This window comes from Diadema setosum, chromosome 2 (genome assembly GCF_964275005.1).
Source record: "Diadema setosum chromosome 2, eeDiaSeto1, whole genome shotgun sequence".
NCBI classification, from domain to species: Eukaryota; Metazoa; Echinodermata; class Echinoidea; order Diadematoida; family Diadematidae; genus Diadema; species Diadema setosum.
In genome coordinates, this window is record NC_092686.1 from 16660370 (window position 1) to 16669820 (window position 9451).

Consider the following 9451-nt stretch of genomic DNA (forward strand, 5'->3'; position numbering starts at 1 on the left):
TAATAAATTGAGTGATTTATTTCAAAAGAATAAACCTGTACAGCAAAGTAATAATGGATTTTTACGGTGAAAACTACTGACTCAATAAACACACAATAAACAGAAGTAAAGCATGATTCTATGAAAAACAACACATTTCCAACAATCAAATACTTACTCAGTTTTTCAACACATCATGTAAAGGTATTTTTCGCGCTGCCAATGCTCAAGATGCCAGTGAAAGAGGTTGATGAGCTAGCCCATGATCTCAAATCGTTGGCACAGATAGAGAAATGTACATTTAGACGGTAATTAATGGTGTATTAAGTTTTCTGTCATTTGGTGGTAACGTAAGTTACATCACGTATGTTACACTTGTGGATTAAATCGTATAAGTTAGCAACATAATAATGAATCTTTTGCCACCCATGGGTATGAGGACAATCTACTCCATTAGTCTCAACTCTAGAACAATCATTCAGAGCCATGCACCTTCATACTTTTTATAAAGATGGTAACGTATGTTACTTCTCTTAAATCTACCTTTTTAAAATCTATATTTGCGAGATTATCAGTCGCATGTCTCTTGAAGCTAAGTGATGAAATATCTTTTAACATAAACTTAGACCCCTTTTGGTCAGAAAAACAATACAATATTGTGTAGTACTCACTGTATAGAATAGCATACCCAAGTTTGCTGTACAAAGATGGTAACGTATGTTTCAGCAGATCTGGCGACACATTTCCATCAGGTATTTTGTTGTTAAAGAATGGTTAGCTTAAAATGTTGTGCTAGGTTTTCATAGAACGTTAAGCTACTTTTCTGAAACTGTGAGTAGGCTTCTTCTTTATGCTCAAATTTTCCCACAAAGTTGAGAAAACATAAAAAATCATCGTTGGCGACATACAACTTTTAAGCCTGTTGGCCGAACTTAACCCTCCATCAATGGCTTAGTGGTATAATCTCGCCTTCGAAATGATTTTAGTTTTTGCTTATATGTCCCTTGGCATCACATAGAATCACAGGAACATTTTGAAAGAGCTTTTTATTTCTCCTAGGTGAGTAGGAACATAAGCGACGCGATTTTTGACCAATTGCACCGAAATAGTGGTTTGGGCCTATCATTTAACTAGATCACTTGATAGTACACAGTGCAACGCACTTCCACTTCAGTGCCGCGCGGTGCGCGCATCAATTGTTCAATAGGGAGCTTTAGATTTTATTTGTCACTTGATAGTACACAGTGCAACGCACTTCCACTTCAGTGCCGCGCGGTGCGCGCAGCAAATTCATTAGGGAGCTTTAGATTTTATAAAATGGGTTTAACCCTATAAAGCCCAAGGGGGGGGGGGGGGGCCCTACCAGATTTTCATTTGCCACTCCTTCACCCTTAGTCCGATTTCAACCAAATTTGGTGACTTTTCCTAAAATCTTATTGCAAACATTTTGATATATAATTTAGCTATATTTGGTGTTCCTGGTTGCCATGGCAACCATAAACTGACAACCATGTCAGTCAGATTTTGCATCTTTTTCTGTTTCCATTTCATTTTACAGCATTACAGTGTATGAAATGGGTGTTTCTTGGCTGAAATTTGTTAAGGAGCAAAAGTTGAAGTACCTTATGGTCCTGGAAAGTTTTTTTTATTATTTCCTTTGTTTTTATGTTACAAAGGCATAAAACAATAGATATAATGGAGATAATTGAAAACAATAATATTTTCTAAAGATTTCCCTTCTATTTTGTGTTATTTTGATTCCTTCACCCAAGTTATGCCTCTAATATCATTAGTTTATCATATTTTCAATTTGCAATCTCAAAATTCCACTATTATGCAAATTTGAAATGTCATAACTGTACATGTATTCGTCACAAACATTTCATCTCAGGTCTCATAATGTATTTCTTTATGTTGATATGAATAGCGCCCTCATGTGGTGACCTTGAGAAATTTCAACCATAACAAATAATAAGATTTTGCTTTCTTATCATTTGAGGCAAATGTGAAAATGATTGGTCTATAATAAGACATATATAATGGGGATAAAGAAATTATACAGAAAAATCATGTTTTTAGCATATTTCCTATGTATTTCTTTATATTTTGGTAAATATCGTCTTCCATGGGTGACCTTGAGAACATTCAAATGTACCGTCATGTAGAGTATGAGTTACTCTACCCATGTGCCAAATATGAAGATGGTACATGAAATTATAAAAAAGTTATATAGGGGGGGGGGGGCCCAATGTGCCCCCCCCCCTTGGGCCTGCGAGGGGTCAAAATAGCTTGGGCTTTATAGGGTTAAGAATGTAGCCAATTGGAAGCGCTGAAATGAGTCACGTGTGCGTGCATTAATTTCTTAGTAAATGCACTAAGAAGAGTCTCTCTTCCACCTCCCTGGCCTGACGTACGTCACAATGTTTACACTAGCAGTGCGCACTCAATAAGTTGTTACAAGTGCGTTACGCGCTACTATACGCGCTGTCAATCCTGTAAACAACTTCTAGTTCGGGCCGCGGGCTGCCACAACAGCCGGCGGCCTTTCTTGTGCATAACACGTGGCGTACGTATACTCTTATACGTACGTACAGTACTTATGTGCGGGATTTCCGAGTGCGACGTGCGTAAATGTTTGGGACGAACATCTTCGGACATCTTGACTTTTGAGCGAGTGCTACATGTAGCTGACTGGTATTGACCCACAAAGGTACGTGAATAATGCTGTTAGTTTTCGACCCATTTTATAAAACAAATGATGCACAGGATTATTTCGTGGCGTTAGTGAAGGTGCGGCGCACTCTCGAGTATTGACAACGGTTGCAAACATGCACTCGGCTGCGCCTCGTGCATGTCGCACCATTGTCAATACTCTCGAGCGCGCCGCACCTTCACTAACACACTCTATCCTGTGCATCATTTGTATATTATTGACCGATTCGGGTTCGTTGAGGGCAGCAGACATTTTATGGCACTGGGCGCAGCCATGAGCTCAAATTGCGGTGTCTCAGCCGACCCCCCCCCCCTGCTCTCCCCCACCCCCGGGCAACATGTTTACCGCGCACTTGTAACAAAGGTTCGCGCACTAAGCAAGCATTCGCGCACTCAGTACGAGACGCCCATTGGCTAAAGCAACCATCAGTTTTTCATTCTGCGCGCGTGCTAATGTAGGGAGAGGAAAGGGGAGTGGGAAGGGGGGGGTCGGCTGAGACACGGCGTAATGGCGCTGCCCATGCCAAAAATGCACATAGCGCGTCACAGAATCGGTCAATACGCGCGGACGTTCAAAGGAAAAAAAAAAACATGTTCTGAACGTGCGCAGTAGCGCGCGTAAAGTCAATCTATTTTTAGCTTGCGTCGCCTAGCGTTTATAAGATTTTTCTTCTGGCCAGAAACAGTGTTTTGAAACACTGTTTATGGCCAAACAGTGTTTCTAGCAAGAAAAAAAAATCTTATAAACGCTAACCGTGATCTCAAACACTGTTTATGTGACGTCACAATGTCTTGCGCGCACCCTATTTGACCTTTTGCCGAGGAAAAACTGCGCAGAGTGAGTTGCGCAATGGCACAGTCTGAGCCAGAGCCCTAACACGCTTGGAGAAAAAAATCTTAGGGTGCGTTCGAGCGCTCTCCTAAAGCGAACTGTACCGTACCGTACCCGCGCCAGAGGAGCGTTCGAACGCTCCTAAAGTGTACTGTACCGTACTGTACCGAGCCTAAAGTGGACCACTTCCCGATGTGCTCCAAAAGCGTACCAAAGCGTACCAAAAGTTTGATGTAAAGCATGCGCGTATATCAAGCGCATACGTCACAATGCAAAAACATCATTGTCTTTGTTCGGGACAGCTGTAAGTAGTTCAAGCGAGAGGTGAATGACATTCTTGCTGTAAACAAGCGTGACCTTTTCTAAAAATAACTCGTGAGGTACGCTTTCTCCACAGAGCGCTCGAACGCACCAAAATTGGCATGGTACGGTACGGTACGCTTTAGTTCAGTTCGCTTTGGTTCGCTTTAGAGCGCTCGAATGCACCCTTAGGCCAAAAAAAAAAAAATTGTTGCATTGGCGTAACATGAGATTTTCAAATAGGGTCGGTTGGGCGGATTTTTTTTTTTTTTTTTTTTTTGCTACCTGCATTTTACGTGTAATACTCGTGCTCAGCTCAGTAAACAGTTACAACTGCTACACCGAATGTGCTGTGTTCATCTATTCTACAAATCATTTATGAGGCCGATATTACTGGAATTATACCCCTTCACTGAATTTAAAGATGTTGAAATCCCTATCCTGAATGTTTTCACTTCATATTTTACTATTTTGACTTAGATAAGATAGATGCAAATTGACCCATATGTACGATCTTTTGATCGCACACGGCGATCTCTACTACAGTCCCACATATACAGATTCGTGTAAGTTCTCCACACAAGAAACCTACGGCAAAACTGTGTACAATACATCGCAGTCTGAATGCTACGTATACACTGAATAAATGTTGTTAGAGTACGTGTCCGTGTTGGAAACAGATGACGTACTGATCAAGGAAGGCTTATGCGAGGCGCTAGATCTCTCCCTCGTACATCCGATATCCCCAGAGCCGTTTCCACTTCCGGGTTTGTGCGATCGCGATCGCAATCAACAAGATATTTGATATCGATAGCAAAAAAAAAAATAATAAAAAAACATGGGGTCGGCGGAATTTTTAGGGTCGGGCGGGTAACGCCAATGCAACAATTTTTTTTTTTTGGCCTTAGGGTGCGTTCGAGCGCTCTCCTAAAGCGAACTGTACCGTACCGTACCCGCGCCAGGAGCATTCGAACGCTCCTAAAGTGTACCGTACCGTACTGTTGTACCGAGCCAAAAGTGGACCAAAGCGTACCAAAAGTTCGTTGTAAAGCATGCGCGTATCATGCGCATACGTCACAATGCAAAAACATCATTCTCTTTGTTCTGGACAGCTGTAAGTAGTTCAAGCGCCAGGGGTGAATGACATTCTTGCTACAAACAAGCGTGACCTTTCTAAAAATAACTCGTGAGTACGCTTTCTCCACAGAGCGCTCGAACGCTCCAAAATTGGCATGGTACGGTACGGTACGCTTTAGTTCAGTTCGCTTTGGTTCGCTTTAGAGCGCTCGAACGCACCCTTATAAACGCTCTCCTGACGAAACTGATCTGAAACAGTGTTTCAAAGCAGTGTTTCAAAACAGTGATTCTGGGCACGCAAAATCTTATAAACGCGGCCTTATTTAAGTTTTTCACTACGCGAACTGGGCTATTTTCACGTCCGCACAGTTTGCGACGTAGAGAGCTTCTTCATGCACTGATCATATTGGGGCGCGATTTTATTTTTTACTACCTGCCTCGGCGCTACGCGCCTCGGCATCCCTTGTCAAGTATAGCGAGGCACCTCGTCAGGGGCCCGAATACCGTCACCCCGCTATTGTTTTAAGCACACTAAACAAAAAATTATGACCGGGCATGTGTTCAGTACGCTGGAAACTTGGCAGGGCCACCACAGCTAATAGTGGGGCAGATATGTGAAAAAGATGCTCACATCCGGCGGAAAGTATGAAATTTTGCATATAGGGGTATTTTGAGGCGCTGATTTCAAAAATTGCCGGATCCAAGAGATCTGACCACGGGGTCGGCCGCCATTTTGAATTCCAATATGGCCGCCGTCAAAGATCCCTATCGTCAGTTCTGAATGACATTAGGCATTGGAATTTGATATATAAAAGCATGGTGATATGATGACTTCAATAACAGACTTATTTGATATGTCTGACAAGCTGCACGGCAGCCAATTTTTATTTTCATACATATTTGCCATGTTGGAGTGTTGAAAATCTCTATCTCGGGTTTGTAAAATAGGCTACCTGATTGAGCGCGCGTTTGTAACTGATAGAGTGCGCGCTGATGTATTTACATTGTGACGTCAGTGAAAGGTGCATTATGCTTCCTTTTTGCTGCACTTTTTGACATGCCCGTGAATGTTAGTCGTGATGTTTGTCTTCGTAGCCACATTTGAATTCAAAATAGCAGGCATTGCGTTTGTCAGACACATCACATCAGTTAATATTTTAACTCAGTATGTTAAAATACTTGTTTACACCTAATTTCAGGGTCACTCACCACTTAGAAATCGAGATAGGAATTTTGAATATTTCGTCGAGGCGGCCATATTGGAATTCAACATGGCGGCCATTCGATGTTTGTCAGACACTCAGAATCAATCTGTCATCAAATTCAATGTGTCAAAACGCTCATGTGTATAAAATTTTGGTGCCACAGGTCATTCAGAACTGAAGATAGGGATCTTTGAATTTGTTTTGTGATGGCGGCCATATTGGAATTCAAAATGGCGGCCAACCCCGTGGTCAGATCTCTTGGATCCGGCAATATTTGAAATCAGCGCCCCAAAATACCCCTATATGCAAAATTTCATACTTTCCGCCGGATGTGAGCATTTCGACCAGTTTTTGTTACATATCTGCCCTACTATAAGCAAATTGTGGTGAAAACCGAACAGTTTTTCGCGAAAATCTGAAATTTTTAATCGGAATACGTGTTAAAATGCTATCACCACTTTCCCCGCACGCATCTTTTACGTGTATGTCTATGGGAACATCACGGTCACCCGCACACGTCTTTTACGTGCTAAGTCTATGGGAACGCTGGTGACGAGTTGCGGGGCCCCTTCCTTAGCGCACAACTATTCCGCATCGTTCGCGTTTGGCGACGATAGCTGTAAATTTTCGATATCGATCAGTGAACGTGCGATTCCATTGGAATTTTCAGCATTTTTCCTGTATGTGAAGGTGATTTCATAGAATTTCAGTGACGAAATGTGATTCAAATATGAACAAAAATTAACTATGAAGAGGTGCGGGTCACCCAAGCATACTGTAATTGTTTTTTTTTATAAACGCAATTGTGGGATATGTATTTTGGTGACAGTGTCGTTTAACGGTGTATAGTTTACATTTGTGTTATTATTTTGACGAAGTAAAATTATTGTTTGGGTAGTATTGAGTAGTTGTTTATAACTGTAAATAATAATGGTAGAAATTTGTTTTTATTTTCATTTCTGCATAGAACTTTTTGTTTAGTTTTGTATAAGTAGTTTTTTATATAGTTTTTTAATTTATTTTCTATGGCAGAATTGTTCTCTTTTTTGGGCATACAGTAGAATTGTATTTTTTTTTATCTTGTGTAGTATTGAGTAATCTTCATTTAGTTTGTTTTCAATTGATTTTAAAAGATATTTTTTTTTGCATATTATTTTGTGTAGTTGAGAAGTATCATTGGTAGTTTTATGTAGTTATGTTTGTGACTGTAATTTTTTGCGGTTTTTGTTTTTATTTTTTTGGCATAGAATTATTTTGTGTAATTTTTAGTAGTCCTATGTAGTTGTTCATGTGTTGATTTTTCTGTAATTTTTTTTCCATTTTTTTTTACAATAAAGGGCAGTTCTTTGATTCACGTGAGATATTACATGCACTTCAAATATTTTCTTGATTCATTTGAAATATTCCACACACTTCACTTATTTTGTTTAATTCTTATCATACACTCAATTATTTTTCATTCATCTATGCATTGTACATTTTTTTTTTTCATTTCAATCATCTCAATTTTTTATGTTGGACTAATTGCAGGATAAGCTTTTTTTTTTCATGAAAGAGACATTCAGTCCACAAATCATTTTATACCATTCATAAACAATGGTAAAAATGCAAAGGTCAAGAAGTTACTTTTGTAAGTGTGTTTATACAAAAAGCCCCTCCAGGTCTACATTTAATGTGTTTTCAAATGATTATTTCATACCTTTGTATCTCATACTATATCTACTTAGCATGAGAATAAGAAATCACACATTGTCATTCTTAGATATAGATTTTGGAGTCTTTAACCCATTCGCGGGATACCCCACATCCAGCGTGGGGTGCATTATTTATGACCAAAAGAGGGCATCCTACGACCTGTGCCTCAGACTCCTTAGGGTAAGCACTATTTGGGCACCCGTCCCGCTTCCTCACGAATATTCATCAGGCAGTAAGATTCTATACTAGTGTACTAGTAAATGGCAGAACGCTGGATACGTGCCATAGAATGTAGAAACGTATCGCCGGGAAATATAAGAATCACGAAAAATTGCATCAACGGGGGATGTTAAAACGTCTCGCCGGGAGATGGAAAAATGTTCAGTTTTGCCGGGAAATGTAAAAATCATGTATTTCCACGGTATTACGGATACATGTAGATGATGAATATTCATGATGAAGCAGGACGGGTGCCCAAATAGTGCTTACCCAGACACTCAGACCTTAGCCTAGCCTTTTGTCAAGGCCCTTTCGCTGTATGGTGAAGAGGCATGACAACACCAAGGCTGAGGATGCGGGGAGCGCGTCATTCCATTGGTTGACCGGAAGCCATTAAAATGAGTATTCAGAAGGGTTAACGTGAATAATGATGTGGGAAGCAGATCTCAAAAGGTCCTCGCGCTGGCGCGCTCGGCTGGGCTCGCTTCGCTCGCCCATTACAGCGAGAGGGCCTTGACAAAAGGCTAGACTTAGCCAGGAGCTGTAGAATAATTTTAGCCAATCACAGAGATCCTTCATGGACAAAAAAAAAATAATTTATGCAAAGAAATCTATTTTAGAATGTCTCTTATTGGCCAAAACACCTACCAGGGGTTCGAGACTGCTGAGAAACTAATCGATATTCATGTTTACAGCGCGCATGTATCATTGTTGCCCCAGCAACTGCAGTGATTTCTTACGCGCGGTATCGTGATATCGGTATATCGATCTCCTCAGAGATGAGTGCGTGACGATATATAATTACCTGTGTGTGTAGTGTCGAATTCCATTTACGTTAGTGAGTGTTGTGTAACTTTTCTAGGTTTCCCGTCCATTTCTCTCTCTTTTCTCTCTTTCGCTTTCGTATCATTCTATGTCTTTTATTCTCAGAGTTCAATCGTACTTCTGAGCGTGTTTTGTTCATTTTTTTAAGTAATTATCTAGTTTGCAACAATTTAGAGGTGAGTTTTTGTTCGAGTGTTTGTTGAGTTTTTTTATTGAACACGATGTAGATTATCTACGTGTGTGCGAGAACATCGTACACTATGGTACGTATGGTACCCACTCGTTTGTTTTCGTGTTAGCATTTTTACCGTAAAGTGTCTTCATCGTTCGTCTTCCAGAATCTAGGCATCTGGTTTTCACCCTAGTTTTCCTCATCGTAGTTTTCTACCTCGATTTTTTTTTCCGGTGCAAGATGTTCTGTGTATTTTTTTTTTCTACGGTAAAATACCATTGTCGATAGTCTACGTGTATTCATTACTCGTTTTCCACCTAAGTCGTGTATAACTAATGTCTAGCTTGACGTCTCGTTTGCTGATGTGTTTTGTGAGTGTGAAGAGTATGATAATGATGGGAGTGATACTCAGGGATTTGCTGTGGTTGAGATGAT